At 44.3% G+C, this 20,491-nt stretch overlaps 1 protein-coding gene and 1 non-coding gene across 2 annotated transcripts in view; one reads left to right on the top strand and one right to left on the bottom strand.

Annotated features, from left to right (window-relative positions):
• The window catches only part of LOC102488255 (arachidonate 15-lipoxygenase), a 143,746-nt gene that overhangs the window by 100,222 nt on the left and 23,033 nt on the right, over positions 1-20,491 (top strand). The gene's annotated exons all lie outside the window — the stretch shown is intronic.
• LOC114008388 (U6 spliceosomal RNA) lies at positions 5,915-6,021 on the bottom strand. The gene has a single exon (XR_003549936.1). It is a non-coding gene; the product is annotated as a U6 spliceosomal RNA (small nuclear RNA).

Genomic DNA, 20,491 nt, shown 5'->3' with positions numbered 1-20,491 from the left:
AGGAATTTCCATCAGATAATGTAGCTGTTTCCATTAAATTCAAAAGCAATGAAACTAAAAGAGATTTACCTTTCCCTCCTTCTAGATGGGACAATCTTCCTTGGATCAGGAGAGACTCCCCACTAAGGCACATTTCTTCTCACTAGGAATGTTTGGACCTTAAACTGTTAGAAGAGGAGGAGGTTAATTTTCCTTTACAATATTCTTGGCCCCAATATAAGTTGAAAACAAGGGAAATTTAGTCTAAAATTAGTAAGTAAATAAAACTAAAAATTCCAAGGCACACCATGGCAAATCTTTTTTTCTAACTATATTATAATTTGTTCCTTTAAAGTTTCCAGCCTTTACACTAATTACAAAAATCTGTGGTCAACTCAGTCCAGTGATATGGAGAGGCCCAGAACTCATGAATAGCTCAAGGCTGGTAATTAATGAAACTTCCCATTCCTCTGCAAACTCACTATCCTTCCCCTTTGAGTGATAAAAGCCAACTGAGACCTTGAGAAGTTAGACACCCTACTTATTTGCCACTTTTCTTTTTAGGTCAAATCCTGGGTCCCTTTCCCCAATAGGATACCCCTCATCTGCTGAGACTTCCCCTTCCCCAACTCCCCCATAAAAGACTGTGCCTAACTCCACCAGGGCTGGAGACTCAGAGTACTCCTCCGTACCTGCCAGTGCAATAAAGAGTTCTCCTTTCTCTCCAGAGTGCTGCTTTTCATTCCTCAGCATCTGTTTTTCCACAACAGTTTGGGGCCTTGGTTGGGAAACAAAATCAGACTGGCCCTTTGAGCCAGAAATCCCAGGGCATTTTCCCCCAGGACGGGTGCTACGGTGTGAAGAGATAGACATGCCCCCAATCCCAGGGCATTTTTCCCCCAGGAAAGGTGCTACGGTGTGAAGAGATAGACATGCCCCCATCTCATTTGTCAGGATCACTCAGCCAAGGTGCCCACCCTGAGGTCAAGGTCTCTGGGGTTATCAGACTCCAATTGGAGAAAAGGACCAACTCCTGGACCCTGATGCATCAACCTTGGTCAACTCTGGTAATCTGGACAGCCCCCAGGGATCTGTAGAACCCTAGTTAGTCCATTTGAGTGGAAGAGGAGACCTGTACACTCTCCTCCAGTTGCTGGACTGGCAGTCAGGGCTCATCTGGTAATTGGCTGATGTGGGGAGGGAATATATAATCTCTGAATGAAAGTGAGTGTTTGTGGAGAGTAAATTGTGGCCCCATGGCATAGTCATGCTACAGGGCATGATTGGATGTGTTTAAATCTGTTTCGGTGGTGACTTTGGAAAGACCAAATGGCAGAATTGACATCAAGGGACCCCTTCCCTCTCTCCATGTCCAATCTGGCAGAAGTTCTATATCTAACTGCTTATTGCCAAGGAGTCGCATAAAGCCCGTGAAGGACAGGGCCAGACAGACACCTGATTGGTCCCTTTGTCTGAGACATTGTTCATGGGAGAGAGGACACAGAGGTCATTGGGAGGGCTTTCCCTGTAGAGGTGGATAGGCAGAGTAGTGAATATCAGGTCACCAGTTCTGTCCCCAGAAGATGGGACATGAGTTCCTCTCTACTGTGATTAAAAAAAAAAGTCCTTCTGGAGCCCAAAAAAAAAAAAAAAAAAGTCCTTCTGGAGCCCATCCTGACTCTCTTACAAAGACTTACACTGTGGAACGAAACCTGCCCACTCTGTCTGGGAAACGAGAGGACAGGTATCGATCTCTACCTAGTCAAACTTCTCTCATCAATTAGCTCAACAGACATCCATTCCCTTATCCTCCTTCATTTCACCTGCCAACCACCATAGGAATACCCCTCTCCAGCACCAGAGTATCAACCATTGCAAGGCCAAAAAACACAGACCCCCCCCAGAGAGGGACCGCTGTGGTTCATCTGATTACAGCCTTGGTCGAGCCCCCCCTGAAAAGTTGAACAAACTTATTGTCTATGCTGCCTGGCCCTTTAAGCAGCCCCCACGGGAAGCTGCATGGCTTCTGAGCCTCTGGGCTAAGACATGGCCCCAGGAGCTGCTGTCCCTCCAGAGACTCCTCATTGATCACTTCCTTCAACCAGTGATCTCCTGAGCCTTCTGAGAAGCGCAGGCTTTTGATAACCGGATAAGTCATAGATATTTGAGATAGGATGGGAAAACCTCAGTCCAAGGTTTTTAAGCCCACTGTGCTAGATTGCATGCTGACTAATTTTGAAAAGGGCTTCTCTGGTGATTATGGAGTTAAAATGAAACTGGAATTTCTTGTAGAAATAAATATTCGTACAGATGTATAGCTAGATTAAGTTCTAATTAATGTTATTTTTACCATAACATGAACTTCCTGTCATCATTTATGTTTGAGAGTATATGTTTTGCTTCAGCAAATAGAATGTATAAGCCATTGAATATTTCTTGTGCTTCCAGCATGGATTGTGTTCAGTAAGCTGCCATCATTTTCCACATTCATTGTATGTTACCTATTTTAAAAGAATCTATTTGGTTCTAAAAACATAAATAATTAAATAAAGCCAGAAAAGTTGAGAGCTCTTTGTGAGGTTGAATGGCCCTCTTTTAAAGTGGGACGGCCACTGGAGGGGACTTTACATCTTCCTACCATGCGGGATATGTACAATGTGGTTACTGGCACCCCAGGCTACCTCAACCAGTTTCTCTATGCTGACTCCTAGCTACAGATAGCCCAAGCCACCCCACTGTGGGCACAATTCTGCAAAAAGAGGAAGAATCAAGGCACTATTTTGGCTGCTGGTGTCATGCCACCCATTCCCACCTCTGACCAGAAGAAACCCACAGCTCCCATCTTGCAATGCACTCCCAAAGGGCAGCCACTATCAGCTCTACCTCTACATGCCCTAGCCGAGTCAGTGATCAAAACCCTGCCCTCATCTGTTTCCCTGGAGCCTGAAGAGCAGCCTGAGAAACCAGCGACAGCTCTGCCTGCTCGGGAGGGAGACTGCCAGCAGTCCCAAACTCTGTCCAGACTCTGCCTCACTCACTGTCACCCAGCAAACTGCTGGAGCTGGGAGCAATCTTACTCTTTTTTTTTTTTTTTAGAGGTTTCTGCTATAGGGCGCATACACTTGCCAGACAGACAGAAAGAGACAGAGAGACAGAAAGCGAGAAATCACCCCCCAGGGGGGATGGCCACGCCACAATCCCTTCTCCTCCATTCTCTTCTTGGGATCTTGGGCACGCACGCACACGTGCCTGGCGTGAGTTTTAAGCCACTGGGTCCGGGACTCGAACCGCGGTCGACTACGTGGGAGTCCAGCAACATAGCCATTACGCTAACTGCTGGTCCCAAGGGCAGTCTTACTCTTAAGATGCCACTCTGGGAGACCTGAGGGCCTCCCAGATAGGCATATATGGGGTTATAATGGAAGGCAGAGCAACCCTCTACTACCAGCCCTTTACCACCACTGATTTGCTTCATTGGAAACACCACACCGTCTCTTACTCAGAACAGCCCCAGGCAATGATAGATCTCATGGAGTCTATACTCCAAACCCACCATCACACTTGGGACAACTGCTGACAACTGCTCCTCACCCTACTTAACATGGAGGAGCACCACAGAGTCCTTGTAGCAGCAAAGATATAGTTCTATTCATGCCCCCGACGATGTGGTAGATTCCGAAGCTTGGGCCAGAACTGCCCCTCTGAATGAAAAGCCTAACTGGAATCTACATATTGAGGATGGCAGCGCCCATCTCAGCAAGTATCAAGAGGTATTCCTGCAGAGAATGAAAGCCAGTGCAAAGAAACCTACAAATATGACCAAAAACTACAGAAATCATTCAAAAGACAGATGAGCCACCAGGGCAGTTTTACGAGAGGCTCTGCGAAGCATACTGGATCTATACTCTATTTGATCTGGAGAGTTCTGAAAGCCAGCAGATGATCAATGCCACCTTTGTCACCCAATCAGCCCCTGAGCCACCTTTGTCACCCAATCGGCCCCTGGCATCTGTAGAAAACTCCAAAAGCAGGAAGGCTTTGCTGGAATGAACGCCACCTAGCTCCTGGAAATTGCTAATCAAGCCTTCGTGAACCAAGATTGAAAAGAAAAAAAGGAAACAGGCCAGCAGATGAAACAGAAAGCAGCCCTGTTGGCCTCTGCCCTCCGACAATCAGATGTCCCACCCAGCCCAAGAGGGGGACCAAAAATTAGCCGCCCCAGGCTTAGACCACATCAATGCGCTTACTGCGAAGAGGATGGGCACTGGAAGGACGAATGCCTCAAGAGGAAAGAACAACCCAAAGCCCACCGGGAGCCCCCAAGACTTTCCATCAGAGCCCTTGAGAGACCTCCTAGCCATGATGGAATCAGGATAGGACCGACTAGGCTCCATGACCCTGGGCCCCTGGGAGCCGCTGGTCAAAATCAAGGTAGGGGGCCAAACTTGATATTTATGGCAGATACTGTAAACACTCCATTGTAACCTAGCCCCTGGTTCCCCCATCAGGCCAAAAAGCTACTATTATGGGAGCCACTGGAAACACATGGACCCAGTCCTTCTTACAGGCAAGAAGCTGCCAGTTAGGGGGACACTTGGTTACCCACAAGTCCTTGTACCTGCCTGATTGCCCAGTCCCATTGCTGGGAAGAGACATATTGACTAAACTTAGAACCTAAATCAGCTTTGACTCATCAGGCTTAGCTGCTTTAACCATCAGCCCTGCCAAAATCCTAACTGTGGCAATGACCCAGGAGAAGGAATGGCGAACATTCACTCCTGAGGCACCCAGTGAAGATGAGGCACTTTCTTCACTTTCCTGCAGTCTGGGCTGAGGAGAGCCTGCCAGAGATGGCAATTAACCACCCACCTATAGTGGTTGAACTGACAGCTCAGGTACAGCCCAAGTGCATTTGCCAGTACCCAGTAAGCTGAGATGCTAGACTGGCTATAAAGAAGCACATCAACTGGCTCAGAGAAACTGGGATCCTGGTTGAATGCCAGTCTCCCTGGAACACTCCCTACCTCCCTGTGAAGAAGGGAATCTCTGGAGACTATCAGCCAGTCCAGGACTTGTGAGCTGTGAATGCCACCATGGTGTCCTTACATCCCACTGTACCCAATCCATGTACTTTGCTGAGTGCTCTCCCAGCTGAGTCTGAATGGTTCACTTGTCTGGATCTCAAGGACACTTTCTTCTGTCTGCGATTAGCAGCCATCAGCCAACCAATATTTGCCTTCGAATGGGAAGATACAGACACCCAAAAGAAAACTCAACTCTCCTGATCCTGGACCCCTCAGGGTTTCAAGAATTCTCCAACTTTGTTTGGAGAAGTGCTTACTACTGACTTGGAAAACTTTCCAAGCCAAGAGACTGGATGCACACTATTCCAATATATCAATGACCTTCTGCTCACCGCAGCAACCTGAGAAAATAGGTGGAAGAGAATTTGAGAGTTGCTCCAGCTTCTGTCCAGGCTGAGTACAAAGTCTCGATGGAAAAAGCCCATATCTGCCATACCCAGGTGTGATTCTTTTTTTTTTTATTTTTTTTGTAGATGGTTTGTTTATTATTTTATTTATTTATTTATTTATTTATTTTACAATTAAAATATGAATTTATTTTGGTACAGAAACTTTTTTATCTTTTTTAAAAAAATTTTTTATTATCATCATAATCTTCTTTATATTACATTGGATTACATATAACTTTACAGTGTATTACATTGCTTTTTCAAAAGGGAATGCCATGCATGTCAGTCAGTACAGAGACATTAATCTCCCCGCTTCAACATTCGATATCTTTTCTATGTTTTCCCCAATCATTATTATTATTATTATAATTATTTTTAAAAACAGTCAATCGCTATTTCTCATTTTGCTTGTAAAAATACTTTGCCCATCATGAAATACTTCTCAGACCAATCCAGTTGAGAAAAAATATGGAACGCTTCACGAATTTGCGTGTCATCCTTGCGCAGGGGCCATGCTAATCTTCTCTGTACCGTTCCAATTTTAGTATATGTGCTGCCGAAGCGAGCACGACCCAGGTGTGATTCTTGGGATTCATTTTCACAAAAGGACATTGTTCTCTTGGCACAAATGAAAGCAAGTGGTATGTGGATTGCCTCAGCCCACAACCCGGAAGCAACTATGTGAATTCCTGGAATCCACGGGATTCTTGCAAGCTGTGAATGCTGCTGAGGTGTCCTTACATCCCACCATACCCAAGGTTTTGCTGAAAAGGCTAAGCCACTGTATAAACCATTAAAAGGCCCAGAAGGCGCCCCCTTTGAATGGGGACCCCTCCAAGAGCAGGTTTGCCAATATCTTAAGTCAAGCCACGGGAAAGCTCCAGCTTTAAAACTCCCAAATGTCACCTAGGAATTCAATCTATTAATATGTGAAGTCAGACAGCACTAGGAGTTCCGACTCAGTCCATTGGGCCTTGGGAGAGACCTATTGCCTACCTGTCTATAGACCCAGTGGCATCTGGATGGCCCTCTTGCCTACAAGTTCTCACTGCCACTGTTGAATTGATTAAAGAGGCAGGCAAGTTAACCTCAGGCCAATTATCAATGCCTAAGTTCCTCATTCAGTGACCACCCTAAAGAACACAAGGGGATATAAATGGCTAGCCAGCTCTAGAATGGCCCACTACCAGGGCCTATTAATTGTGAATCCCCAAATTATACTCCAGACTCTGCAGACCCTCAACCCTGCTAGCTTCCTCCTGGCCATGCTGGGGCTTCCTGACCACAATTGTGAAGAGGCCCTTGATGAGTTTCTTTTTTCTGGATGTCATGATCTTGTAGACACACTTCTGAAGGCCCCTGACCTCATTCTCTTCTCTGACAGTAGCAGTTACATGAAGGATGGAATTCAATACTACTTCTCAAGACATAGTGATCAAGGCTGGGGCATTTCCCCAAGGTGGTCTGCTCAGTGGGCTGAACTCTGGGCATTAATCCATACCTTAAGATGGGCAGCTGGTAAGAGAGTAAGCATTTACATGGACTCACAATATGCATTTGGTACCCTGCATGTTCCTGGAGCATTATACCATAAAATAGTTCAAAACAAAGAGGAAATCTGCCAATTATTAGAAGCAGTCTGGGAGCCAAAGGAAATGACAATTGGGACCAGCAGTTAGCGTAATGGCTATGTTGCTGGACTCCCATGTAGTAGACTACAGTTCGAGTCCTGGACCTAGTGGCTTAAACTCACGCCGTGTGCGTGTGCATGCATACCCAAGATCCCGAGAAGAGAATGGAGGAGAAGGGATTGGGGCGTGGCCATCCCCTTTTGGGGAGGGGTGATTTCTTGCTTGCTGTCTCTCTGTCTCTGTCTGTCTGGTGAGCACAAGCGCCCTATAGCAAAAACCTCTCAAAAAAAAAAAAAGGAAGTGACAATCTTCAATTGTTGGGGATACCAGAGGCGGGGAAAACCTCATCACCCTGGGAAACCAGCTGGCAGACTAGACAACCAAGGCTGCCATTAACCAAGTCCCAACCACTGTAACTACCATGTTGCCACTCACAAGTCTCTCAAAAGTCCCCCCTTACACCCCAAACTCTGGGCAAAGTCAGAGGGAGCAACCCTAGAATAAGATGGATAATGGAGACTGCCAGATAAAAGAATACACATTCCTCAATCCCTGAGATAGTCGTTGGTAAAACAGCACGCATGGATTATTCTTACAGGCTGCTCCCAACCTGGTCTCCAACTGCTGGCTTTGCATACAATCTACCCTTCCCTCAATACATGCTACCCCAATAAATAATTCTCCTGGTGGTGCCTCCCAGAACCCCCTGATTGTAAATGCCATTCATGAATCCCCCCTTGCTCAGATGACCTTCTCCTCCTCACCCCGCCACTGTATCTCCCAGTAAGGAGAAACAGAAATGAGCAGTTTTACCTATAATCAAACTCATAGACTTAAATTTAGGTCCAGTGACCATCAGGACCTATTTAGCTCTACTGAGATGCAGTGTATTTGGTCTGTGATGCTTATGCCCGTCAATGCCTGCCTGCTCACTGTGTTTACATATGTATTGTGTTCCAAAATAACGTGAGATGCCCAGGAATCTATAGTGTGATATTTATGAGACATGTTAAACTGGTGTATGTCAGATATATCCAAATTTGTTGGTTGTGAATTCCTGTCAGATCTTTAACTATGGTTGGTTCAAGTCTTATTGTCCATGGTCAATTGCTTTATGTGATACTTTCTAAGTATCATTTGCTTTTTGCAAATGACTGTAATCCTAAAGTGTTATTGATAGTTTCTGTTCTGCAAGGAATTTTGTCATTTTAAATTTCTATAAGTGCCTAATGTTGTGAATATTTTCTTGACAGGAAGGAACAATTTCTTAGTGTGGAGGCTTAACTAGAGAATGGAAAATGACAAGAATGTCAGAATTTATACCTGTTGTTCAAGGGCAGCAGGGTGTGCATATAGTTTGGGAGGCACTGCTCAGGTAACTGGATTAGCGCAGACTTTATTCCTGAGTGAGGACAGAATGACTTGGGCTACTTGTAGCCAGGAGTCAGCATAGGGAAACTGGTCAGAATATCCTGGGGTGCCAGTAACCATGTCGTACATAGCTCATACGGTGGGAAGATGTGAAGTTCCCTCCAGTGGCCATGCCACCTTAAAAGAAGGCCATTCAATCTCAGAGCACTTGTAACCTCTCTGGTTTGAATTTAACTCCATAATCACCATAGAATCCCTTTTAAAAGTTAGCATACAGTCCAGCACAGTAGGCTTGGGAGACTTGGATTGAGGTTTTCCTGTCGTATCCCAAATATCTCTGACCTCTCCAGTTATCAAAAGCCTGCATTTCCCAGAAGGCTTGGGAGATCATTGGTTGGAGGAAGTGATCAATGAGAAGATTCTGGAGGGATGGTGGCTCCTAGGGGTGGGCCTTAGCTCAGAAGCTCAGAAGCTGTGCAGCCTCCTAGGGGTGCTGCTGAATAGGCCAGGCAGCGTAGGCAATAAGTTTGTTCAAGTTTGCAGGTGGGCCTTTGGCCAATGACTGTAATTAGAAGGACCACAGTGGTCTCTCTGGGATCTGTCCTCTCAGTATTCCAATGGTGGATACCCCAGTGCTGGAGAGGGGTATTTCTGTGGCAGGTAGCAGGTGGAATGGAGGAGGAAAAGGGAACATAAATCTGTTGAGCTATTTGATGAGGGAAGGTTGTCTAGGTAGAGGGTGATGCCTGCCATCTCCTTTCCCAGACAGAGTGAACAGTTCCATTCCATGATGGGTTCTGGGAGGACATTTTTCATCACAGTTGGGAGGAACTCATGTCCTAGCTTCTGAGAACAGAACTGATGACCTGATGTTTGCTACTCTGCCTCTCCACCTCTACAGGGAAAGCCCTCCCATCAGCCCCTGTGTCTGCCCCCTCCCATGAATGGTGTTACAACAGACAAAGAATGGGTGTCCCCTAGAGGGGACCAGTCAGGCATCTGTCTGGCCATGTCCCTCATGGGCTTTGTGTAGTTCCTTGGCAATACACAATTAGATATAGAACCTCTACTGCACTGAATGCGTAGAGAGGGAAGGAATCCCTCAGCACCAATTTTGCTATTTAGCCTTCACGGAACTACCACAGAAACACAGTTAAACAACCCAATCATGCTTCATGGTGAGAAGCTGTGGAGCCACAAACAAATTTGCTCATCACAAAAACTCACATTCATTCGGAGGTTATATGTTCCCTCCCCACATCAGCCAATTACCAGATGAGCCCTGACTGCCAGTCCTGTGACCGAAGGAGAGTGTAAAGGTCTCCTCTTCCACTCAAATCAAGTGGGTCTGACTAGGGCTCTACAGATCCCTGGGGGCTTACCAGATTACCAGAATTGATCAAGGTTGATGCATTGGGTTCCAGGAGTTGGTCCTTCTCTCCAATTGGAGTCCCATGATCCAGTAATACTCAGCCTCAGGGTGGGCACCCCAGCTGAGGGGTTCTGTCAAACAAGTCAGGGATGTGCTTACCTCTCCATTCTGCAGTGCCTGTCCTGGGAGGAAATGCCCGGGGATCGGTGGCTCAAAGGACCAGTCTGATTCTGCTTCCTGGTCAATGCACCAACATGTTGCAGGATAAACAGATGCTGAGGAATAGAAAGCAGCATTCAGAAAGAATAGGAGAACTGTTTATTATAGTGGCAGGCATGGAGGAGTTAGCACTTTGAGTCTCCAGCCCTGACTGGGGAGTTGGACATGGTCTTTTATGGGGGAATTAGGGAAGGGGAGGTCTTGGGATAGGGAATGTGCTCAAAACCCACCCTATGCAGTGTCAAAGGGAGGAGGCAGAGAAGCAGGGAGTCTAATCTATTCAAGGTACTCATCTATTCAAGGCACTAATCTATTCAAGGTTTTCAGGTTACTCTGTAGCTCCAGGGAGGGGCAGTAAGTTTGCCAGAGAATAGAAACTTCAGGCAGCTATCAACCCTGAGTTATTCATGAATTCAAGGTCTTTCCATATTATAACTACACTGAAATCAGGCTATTAGGCTTCAGGAAACAAAGTCTGAACTTGGATGTTTCAACGCCCAATAAGCTATATTAAGAGCTATGTATACTTCTTTATGCAAACTTAATAGAACTGCTGAGTTTAAGAAATTCTCTGGTGAAATAACTGGTGGCAGAAGACTTCAACATCTGGTGTTTATTAACAGCCCATTTCTTAAGAGTTGAGTTCTTCAGGAAGCATATATGTTTGAAATTGATCAGCCTTCACTCTGTTCCTTCTGCTGGGACAGGCCTCCCTGAAGGTTGGCACAGAAACATGAGGCAAGCATTGGAACCTCTGGTTAAGGCCACCTGCTACCAGAACCTAAAGGTGTTCCTAGGAGTACAGGACAGGGACTGACAAGAAGGCTTGGGACAGAGGTCAGAATGTGCCACTGAAATATGGGCCTGAGGGAAAGAAGCAAAAGATTGGTGGAGTGAGCAAACAGTGGTATTGTGGTAAAACTCAACACTCTATGAGGCCGACACACATGGAAACGTTCTGGATTAGTATGCAGAGAACTTCCTGAACACACCAGGCATGAGCATGCCCATGATCTGGGGCTGGCTGAGGCTGGGGGTGGATTGCAGTATCAGGATATTGTTGGAGGTTCCAGTCTCTCTCTTACTCGTGGAAGAAATAAATAGTTTTTTATAAAGGTTAATGGATGGGGTCAATAGGTGGCATGGTGGTTGGACTACTGAACTCCTACATGACCGACCATGTTTTAAGTCCCAAACTTAGTGACTTTCTCATTTTCCCTTTCTCTTTCTCTTCAAGTCCCAAACCTAGTGACTTTCTCACTTTCCCTTTCTCTTTCTCTGTCTCTCTCTGGTCGAATTAAGAAATAATAATAAAAAATAAAATTAAATAAACATTGAAAAAAAAAGTTACTGGAGGGGCCACCAGGTGGTGTGGAGTGTAAGGTTCTGGATCCCACATGACTGACTTCGCAGTTTGAGTCTCAGATCCAGAGGTTTGAAAATCATGCCATGTGCATGTGCTTCCATGCCCAAAATTCCAGAGGGAAATGAAAGAGATTGTGGCATAGGCATCACCCCTGAGGGTGACTTCTCACTTTCTCTCTCTCTGGCAAGCACATGTGCCCTATAGGAAAAAAAAAAATAGGGGGGGAGGAATAAGTGGAAATTTTGCAGGGGTCAGTGTTGGAAATTACACATGACCCCCAAGCTGTCAATGCCGCCAACTCTGCAACAGCTTAACAATTTTCTTTTCTTTTCTTTCTTTCTTTTTCTTTCTTTTCTTTCTTTCTTTCTTCTTTTTTGAGAGGTTTTTGCTATAAGGAGCATGTGCTCTATGAAAAGAAAGTGAGAGACAGAAAGCAAGAAATCACCCCCCAGTGGGGATGACCACACCGCAATTCTTTCTCCTCCATTCTCCTCTTGGGACTTTGGGCATGCACACACACATGCCCAGTGTGAGTTTTAAGCCAAGGGTCCGAGACTTGAACCATAGTTGACTACATGCAAGTCCAGTAACATAGCCACCATGCTTATTTTGAAATGTTTTTTTTGCCTAACAATTTTCACTAAAAGGGTATTCAGTAATGACTCTTCATGATTCGGACACCAGATCTCATATAAACATACTCTCATAGGCAGGAGAAAAGATTCTGCTTATGTGGAGAAGGGTGGAGAAGTCTTAGATTAACAAATCCACCAGATGCTTTGGAATGTAGTTTGAAAAACTAGGATCAGTTGGGACCAGCAGTTAGCATAATGGCTATGTCGCAGGACTCTCACATAGTTGACCGTGGTTCGTGTCCCGGACCTGGTGGCTTAAACTCACGCCGGGCACGTGTGCGTGTGTGCCCAAGATCCTGAGAGGAGAGCGGAGGAGAAGGGATTGCGGCGTGGCCATCTCCCCTGGGGGTGATTTCTCACTTTCTGTCTCTCTGTCTCTGTCTGTCTGTCTGGTGAGTGCACGCGCCCTACAGGGAAAACCTCTTAAACAAACAAACAAACAAAACCCCCAAAAAAACAAAAAAAAAAATCCAACAAAAAAACTACGATCAGTTCAGGAGAGATAATGATTTATACAGGAGCTTAACTGGGAAAACTCAGACTTCAGAATACCTGAAAAGCTCCCTAAAGTTAAGAGATGATCTGGACATCTGTTATATTAGAAAACAGGACTGCCCAGCCTCAGTGGCACAGGCATAGCATGCTAAACGGCAGTGCTGGAAGCTACGTGGCAGTCGGTGGGTTCAGATCCCTGACTGGACAACATGAAACACTCTGGGCATGGACATCCAAAATATTAATAAGCTGGAGGACTAGAGGAAGGAGATCCTTAGGTGAGGAGACTCTGTCAAGAGAGCCTATGTTTCTCTTATTCTCTTTCTCTGTCTCTGTTTCTGTCTCTCTCTCTCTCCTAGACATACTCTCTATCACACATAAAATAGATAAACAAACTTTAAAATAAAAATTTTAAAAAAGAATATAACACAAGGCTGGTCTTGGTGGAATCACTTCCTATTCTGAGGCTGGAATTAATATGCTCTGACCCCAAAATATACTACAAAACTGTGATAATCAATCCAAAGAGCATGGTACTGGCACACAAGCATGTAGACCAATGGAACAGAATGGAGACCCCAGAAATAACCCCCAAAACATACAGTTGTTGCAGAAAACAAACCACCAAGAAAGCAAGCACCACTCAGAGTAGGAGAACTCAGGTTTATAACGCTGGTGGTCCCAGGGAACCTTGTACTCCAAAGTCTGGGACTGACTTGGGGAAGTGACTAGGGTTATATAGTCTGGGTCACACATTTTGCAGACAAAGGAAACCAGAAAAGTTGCAAAACAGTTATAATCGAGCTTGTAACATTTTCCTGCAGGCAATTTACAAAGGTAGAACAGAAACACTTCCTGTGTGCAAGGCCTTAGCAAACAGGATCCATATCATTCCCCCTTTGATGCCCTTAGTTTTCCTTAGGGCATAATAGCAAGACCTCACAGGCTGTCGATTTCCAATTGGCTGAGGTGGTAGCGGCCAAATCTACAGAAGGGATTGTTACAATTTATCTGGGAAAGTTCAGAACAGTTCTTGGATTGTTATATCCTTGATTTTTCTGTTGTGCGTAGATCGGTCAACTGCTGGAGTAACTGAAGCAAGGCTGTAGATTCCTCATTTCCAAAGCATCATCCAGAGGGGTTTTGCACGGGTCTGTGGAAGCAGCTCTCTTGACTCTAGTGTGCTCAATCTACAGGGCGATGCCTATAACCATAACATCAGTAGGAGTGGCCTGAACTATGTGAGGCCCCATCCATATTGAATAGAGGGGTTCCAGCCTTTTACTCACACCATATCCCTGGATTGATAGAGGTGTACCCAGTTTCCAAAGGGGAGTGGCACCCTTTCCAGAATGTGCTATGCTATATGTTGAAAGGCATACCCCAGGGCTTGTAGATGGCGGCACAGGTCGAGCTCTCCCTTCAAGAGTCTCCTTTTAGAAATGACAGGAGAAGGGCACCCAAACAAAATTTCAAAAGGAGAGTAGACCTGCAGCAGTAGTGGACCCAGAGAAGTGCTAAGGGTAATAGGTCCAGCCAAGTCATCCCTGTCTCTTGGCATAACTTAGCCAAAGTAGTTTTAAGGGTTCCATTCATGTGCCTAACTCTCTCTGATCTCTGGGGATGGTAGGCAGTGTAGAGTTTCCATTTCCTTAGCGACCATCTGGGTGATTTTGGAGATAAAAACAGGCCCATTATCTAATCTTACAGTCAATGGTAGCCCATACCAAGGGATAATCCTGAGTAATACCTTGGCTAACTCATGGGCCTTTCCTGTTCTAGTGAGAATGCCTCCACCCATCTTGAATAAGCACAAACTAGTACCAACAGATGTTGGTAGTCTCAGCATGGCTTTACCTCAGTAAAGTCCACTCATGAGGGGAGTTTCCGATAGCCTGGACTTCACTGGGCTGGTTTGGCTTCTGATGGGCATTGCTCCTGGTGCAGGTTTCACGTCTGTTACTGACATGGTTGGACAGGATTGCAGAAAACAGTCCCCAATGTGTCAATTTATGGTACTGAAGCACCAATTTATGAGTCAAAATATGACTCATAAGGAGAAACAAATCATCACCCATCCAGTAGCTGCCACCAACCCTCTCTAGTCTTTATTCCTCCTTCTGTTGCCCATTGATTTTCTTCTTTGGTATAAGGGAGCTCTGGCAATAATAGAACTCTAGTTACCTGCATAGCAACTAGAGGATTTCTTCTTTATTCAAAGATGTATTTAGACTGGTGGCATAATTTAGGGCCCAGATGAGTGCCCACAGTTCAGCCTGCTGAGCTGACTAGACTCCGTGGTCACTGCATACCTGGCTCTCCATTGTTCATCCTGTACATAACTGCTGCCATACATGAAGAGTATTGAATCTGGTCTAGAAAGGGCTTGTCTGACGGGTCTAGTCTACACAAATAGATCTCATTGATCACCTCTTCGCAGTTATGATTGGGTGATCCAGGCTCAGTGGGAAAGAGGGTGGCCAGGTTTAGCATCCAAACCGTCTCTAGCCACACACAAGGTTTCTGGCATAGTAGCTCCTGGTACTGAGCCAACCTTGCCCCATCAACTACCTATAGGCCCTACTGTCTATCAGAGTCACAACAGCATGGGGAACTTTCCTCCCATTCAAAGACAGACAGGGGCTGGCTCTTGGAAAACAGTCCGTGATGGAAGACGGCATCCTTGAGGACCAAGCATGTGAAACAACTGACTTGAGGTGGCAGGAGGCCCAGGAGCATGTAGGGGTTTGACCCTACAGAGTGGAGGGTTACGGCGGCATTGTTAATGGAGCAGAGATCTGGCAGTGACTGGTAATCTCCTCTGGGCTTCCTAACCAGCAGTAGTAGAGAGTTCCAGGGAGAATGACGTTCCACCAGAATTCCAACTTCTTTGAGGCATTTAATGTGTTCTTGGATGCCCAATTGTGCATCTCGTGGTACCGAGTACTGCCTCTGCCTCCCAGGGGTGACACTAGGGCAATGACAATCAGGGCTTGGTTCTTTGCCATCTTCCACCAAACTTGAAAAGTTCAATCATAATTTTGGCAGGTTGGTATGTTCCTCCTCAGAAGCCAAGAGACACCATTCATTCTCTCTTGGCACCATTACTGTCATTATCAGGGCTCTGCCATTTACTAGAGTTAAGCTGGAGGATACACCCAAAGTCAAAGTGACTCAGGGTTATCAGTTCAATTTCCTGCCAAGTAGCAGCTCCTTCTTGCCTCCAATGTATCCTCCACGAACACCAAAGGTCTTTGTGAATGTTCCCACCATAACATCCACAACCTTGGAATCCAGGTCAAAGTAACCCACAACACCTCAGCCTGTAGTGCCCAGGGCGATGCTGTGAGCCTCATCCAGATTCCAGTATGTCTTGTATTTCTTGAGGGCAATCACTTTAGGAAGGTGAACAGTAGATCCCTCCATGCTATATATTCCTTCCACAGGGATTATTGTTGTGTTGAAGAAACGACATTAGTTGCCCCCACCCTTCATTTCCACCGTGGGATCCCTGGGACCTAGGAGTATGGAGACCAATCTGTCCTAGTTTGTGTCTATCATAGCCAGGAGGGCGGAACCCACTTCGAGATTTTAGAAAACATCTGCCTTATTGATAATACAAAAATTCTAGCTAGAAAACATCATTTTAAATTTAAACCTTCATTTCTTTGTAGCAGAGGGAGTATAAGAAGGCAGGAAGGGAGAAAGCAGCCAGAAACTCCAGACTGAACATCTCATCCCATGTCTTGAGATTCCCACCCTACCAAGTTCCTGGACAAGGGTTTCCCAGTTTTTCTCTTCCCAATGCAGAGGACCATTCAAAGTCAGTTAATAGGTGGCTATTTAAACTGATCTTTTGCTGCTTGGTAAGCAAGCTTATGGATGGGGAAACTGGAGTCCTTTAGCCTGGAATGTAGGTGGGTTGTAATGGGATTTCCTGAGAGGTTTTCCAATGGGACTGCTTTTGCAAAGAATTTTTTGCTAACTACCCAAGCTTTTCTTTTCTCCCCCACCCTGGGGAATCTGATATCTCCTGGGAAAGCTATTAAGCTTGGTAGCAGAATTACATTTATTTAGGGACCAGTAGATGGTGTAATGGTTACATTGCTGGACTCCTATATGGCCGATTACATTTCAAGTCCTGGACCCGGTGGCTTAAAACTCACACTGGGCGTGTGTGTATGTGTGCCCAAAATCTTGAGAGAAGAATGGAGAAGGGATTACGGTGTGGTCATGTACCTGAGTAGTGATTTCTTGCTTTCTGTCTCTATCTCTGTCTCTCTGGTGAGACAGAGACACGCCCTATAGTAAAAATCTCTCTCTCAAAAAAGAGACTTACATATATTTATATTGATCAGAATTTTCAGTTTCTAGCAACCTTAACTTTTAGCATATATCAGTAGCGTGTGAACATGTTCAATCATACACTTGTTTAACATATTTCTTTTCTTTTTTTTTTTAGAATTCTTTATTTACTTTTATTTCATACACTTGCTTAACATATTTCTTTTCTTTTTTTTTAGAATTCTTTATTTACTTTTATTCATTCATTCATTTTATTTTAATTTGACCAGAGAGATACACAGAGAGAGAGAAAGAGGGAAAGTGAGAAAGCAAGCCACCAGGTCCAGGACTTGAACCATGGTCAGCCATGTGAGAGTGTCCAGCGCCTTAACCACCACGCCACCTGCTGGTCCCCGCTTAACATATTTCTTAATGCAAAGACCAACTCTGCATTAAATTCCTATAAAGTCTAGAAGATTAATAATAGGAATAATCAAGGCATATTAACTTAATAAGCGCTAGTAGAAAGACTCAAGAAGAACCAGGCTGCAATGTTCTCCATGGGTTCATGCTTAACATGGGACTTACATCCTTTTATACAGATCTTTTAAAAACTTTTTAAAAATAATAATTTATTTAGTTTTATTTGTTATTTTTGTTTTTTAATTTGAGCAGAGAGAGACACACACACAGAGAAAGAGAAAGCAAGAAAGGAGGCTGCCAAATCCAGGACTCAAACTGCGGTTGGCCATGTGGGAATCCAGAGCCTTTTACCACCATGCCACTTGCTGGCCCCCTTTCATACAGGCTTCAACAATTTATTTTTGATCTTAGACAGTGGGCCAGGAAGTAATAGTTTTGTATAGGCTACCTAGCATGCAAATCCTGTCAAACATTTTCTTGCCTTTTGTTTGGCTTAGTAGTTCTTAAAGCCAATCAGTTTCTCCACAGACAATGGAAATTTTTGTCCAGTTAAGTGATCAGATTGTCAGTCAGTACATCAGTTTAAATTATTAGAGTATCAGTCAGAAAACCAATAAGTGTCTCCATATAAAATGCACATTTTACTCAGTTAAATGATTAGATGATCAGAAACCTTTACTTGTACTTTTATACCATATTCTCCAGAGAACCCCTCCTTGAAGTTTTCCATAACCAAAACAAGAGGTGATCTAATTGGAGCCAATTTCCTTCCCTGAGACAGAAGGCAGTTGCCTTGAGCCCCCAGAGTAGGACACACTCCCCTTCTCCCACCCTCTTCCCGCACTGTCTCTAGTATCCCCAACCATTTTCCATGCTTCTATATCCTCTAATTTTCAGTTTCTGCCATAGAGTGTGGATAGTCAGTATATGTTAAGTGGAGACATATAATGCCTCTCTTTCATAGTCTGGCTTACTTCACTCAGCAGTAAATCTTCCATATTCATCCACTTTCTATCAAAAGCCAGGGTCTTGTTGTTTTTTATGGCTGAGTAGTATTCCATAGAATATATGTGCCACACTTTTTCAATCCATTCATCTGTTTGTGGACATTTGGGTTGGTTCCATGTCTTATCAAATGTGAATAATGCCATAATAAACATAGATTTGTAAGCAGTTTAAATTTTTTTAAAAAAAGAATTATTTTTATTTAACTTTCTTTCTTTCTTTCTTTCTTTCTTTCTTTCTTTCTTTCTTTCTTTCTTTCTTTCTTTCTTTCACTCTTTTAATGCCTGGATAGTATCAGAGAAGGATGAGAGAGAGAGAGAGAGAAAGTGAGACAGCAAGTTGCCAGGTTTGGGACTTGAACTGGGGTCAGCCGTGTGGGAGTCTAGCACCCTTAACCACCACGCCACCTGCTGTCCTTGCAAGCATTTTTCTGACTGAGTATTCTCTTGTCCTTTAGGTAGATACCCAGGAGTGGAATTGCTGGATCATATGGTAGCTCTATTTCTCCAACTTTGAGGAACTTCCATATTGTTCTCCACAGCGGCTGGACCAATTTACATTCCCACCAGCAATGTAGGAGAGTTCCCCTTTCATCGCAGCCCTGTTCACACTTACATTTTAAAACTATTTGCCATCCTGAGTGGGTTAGGTGGCATCTCCTTGTGGTATTGATCTGCAACTCCCTTATGATGAAGAATTTTGAGCATTTTTTCATGTGCTTTTTGGCTGTTTGTATGTCTCCCTTAGAGAGTTGTTTGTTCAGGCTATTTCCCCATTTTTTAATTGGGTTGATTATTTTTTTGGAGAGGGTAAGCTGCTTGAGTTCCCTGTGTATTCTGGTTATCAGTCTCTTATCTGGGGTATACTTTACAAAAATATTCTCCCATTCTGAGGGTTGTTGATTCACACTAATTACTATGTCTTTTGCTGTGCAGGAGCTTCTTAATCTGATATAATCCCACTGTTTATTTTTAGGATTATTACCTGTGCTTTGGGGGTCTTATTTAAGATATCATTGCTTACCCCAATGTCTCAGAGTTTCCCCAGAAGATGCAAAATGATCTCTATTAGGAGAAGACCCTAGGGTATCCATGAAAAAAGCTGGAAGTAATAAATGAATGCACTAAAGTGGCAGCATACAAAATCAACATACAAAAACCTATAGCATTTCTATATACGAATAACAAGCTGACGGGGATAGAATGAAGAAAGTAATTCCATTTACTATTGTCACAAAAAGTATAAGATACCTAGGCATAAATCTAACCAAAGAAGTCAAAGACCTCTACAAGGAAAGCATCTCAGTCCCTGACCCCAAAATATATTACAAAGCTTTGGTAATGAAAACAACATGGTACTGGTACAAAAACAGATATGTGGAGTAATGGAATAGAATAAAGACCCCAGAAATAAATCCCCAAACATACGGCCAACTGATTTTTGACAAAGGGTTCCAGTGGGAAAAGGAAAACATCTTTAGCAAATGGGGCTGGAAAAAACTGGGTATCCACCTGCAGAAAGATGAATCCAGATCCTTATTTCTCATCATTCATAAAAATCAACTCAAAGTGGATCAAAGATCTCAACCTAAGACCTCAAACTATAAAACTACGGGTGGAAAACAACAAACATTTATTATCTTACACAGTTTTGAGAGTCAGGTTGTTCTAGTTAAGGTCTCATAAGGTTTTTGACAAGATTTCTGGGGCTTCAGTCATCTTAAAACTTGACTGGGGTTGGGAGATCTGCTTCCAAGATGGCTCACTCATCAGGCTGTTGGTTGGAGGGTTCACTGGCACAAGACAGGGAGGCTCAATTGTTTTGTATGTAGAGCTTTCCATAAAGTTTGTTGAGTGTCTTTAAGAAATGGCAGCTGATTTCCCTCAGAGAAAGCAGTCCAAGAGACAAAGAGTGAGAGTAAGAGCACAAGTGTGTGTGTGTGAATGTGTGCATATGTGCATGTGTGAGAGAGAACCACAATGTCTTTTAGGACCTAGGTTTAGAAGTCACAAGACTTCGGCCATGTTCTATTGGTTTTACAGACCAACTTGGATACAATTTGAGAGGAGACTATGCAAAGGCATGAATATCACAAGGGAGAGATCACTAGGGGTCAGTGGCTGGCTACTACCAGTACGCCCTCTGGCCCTGAACAATTCATGTTTCTGCCACATGCAAAATGTACATACCTCTAATCAAGCCTCCCAAAGTCTAATCCCAGTATAGCACCTGCTCAAA

This window comes from Tupaia chinensis, unplaced genomic scaffold (genome assembly GCF_000334495.1).
Source record: "Tupaia chinensis unplaced genomic scaffold, TupChi_1.0 Scaffold000330_1, whole genome shotgun sequence".
NCBI classification, from domain to species: Eukaryota; Metazoa; Chordata; class Mammalia; order Scandentia; family Tupaiidae; genus Tupaia; species Tupaia belangeri.
This window is presented reverse-complemented; position numbering and strand designations above follow the sequence as displayed.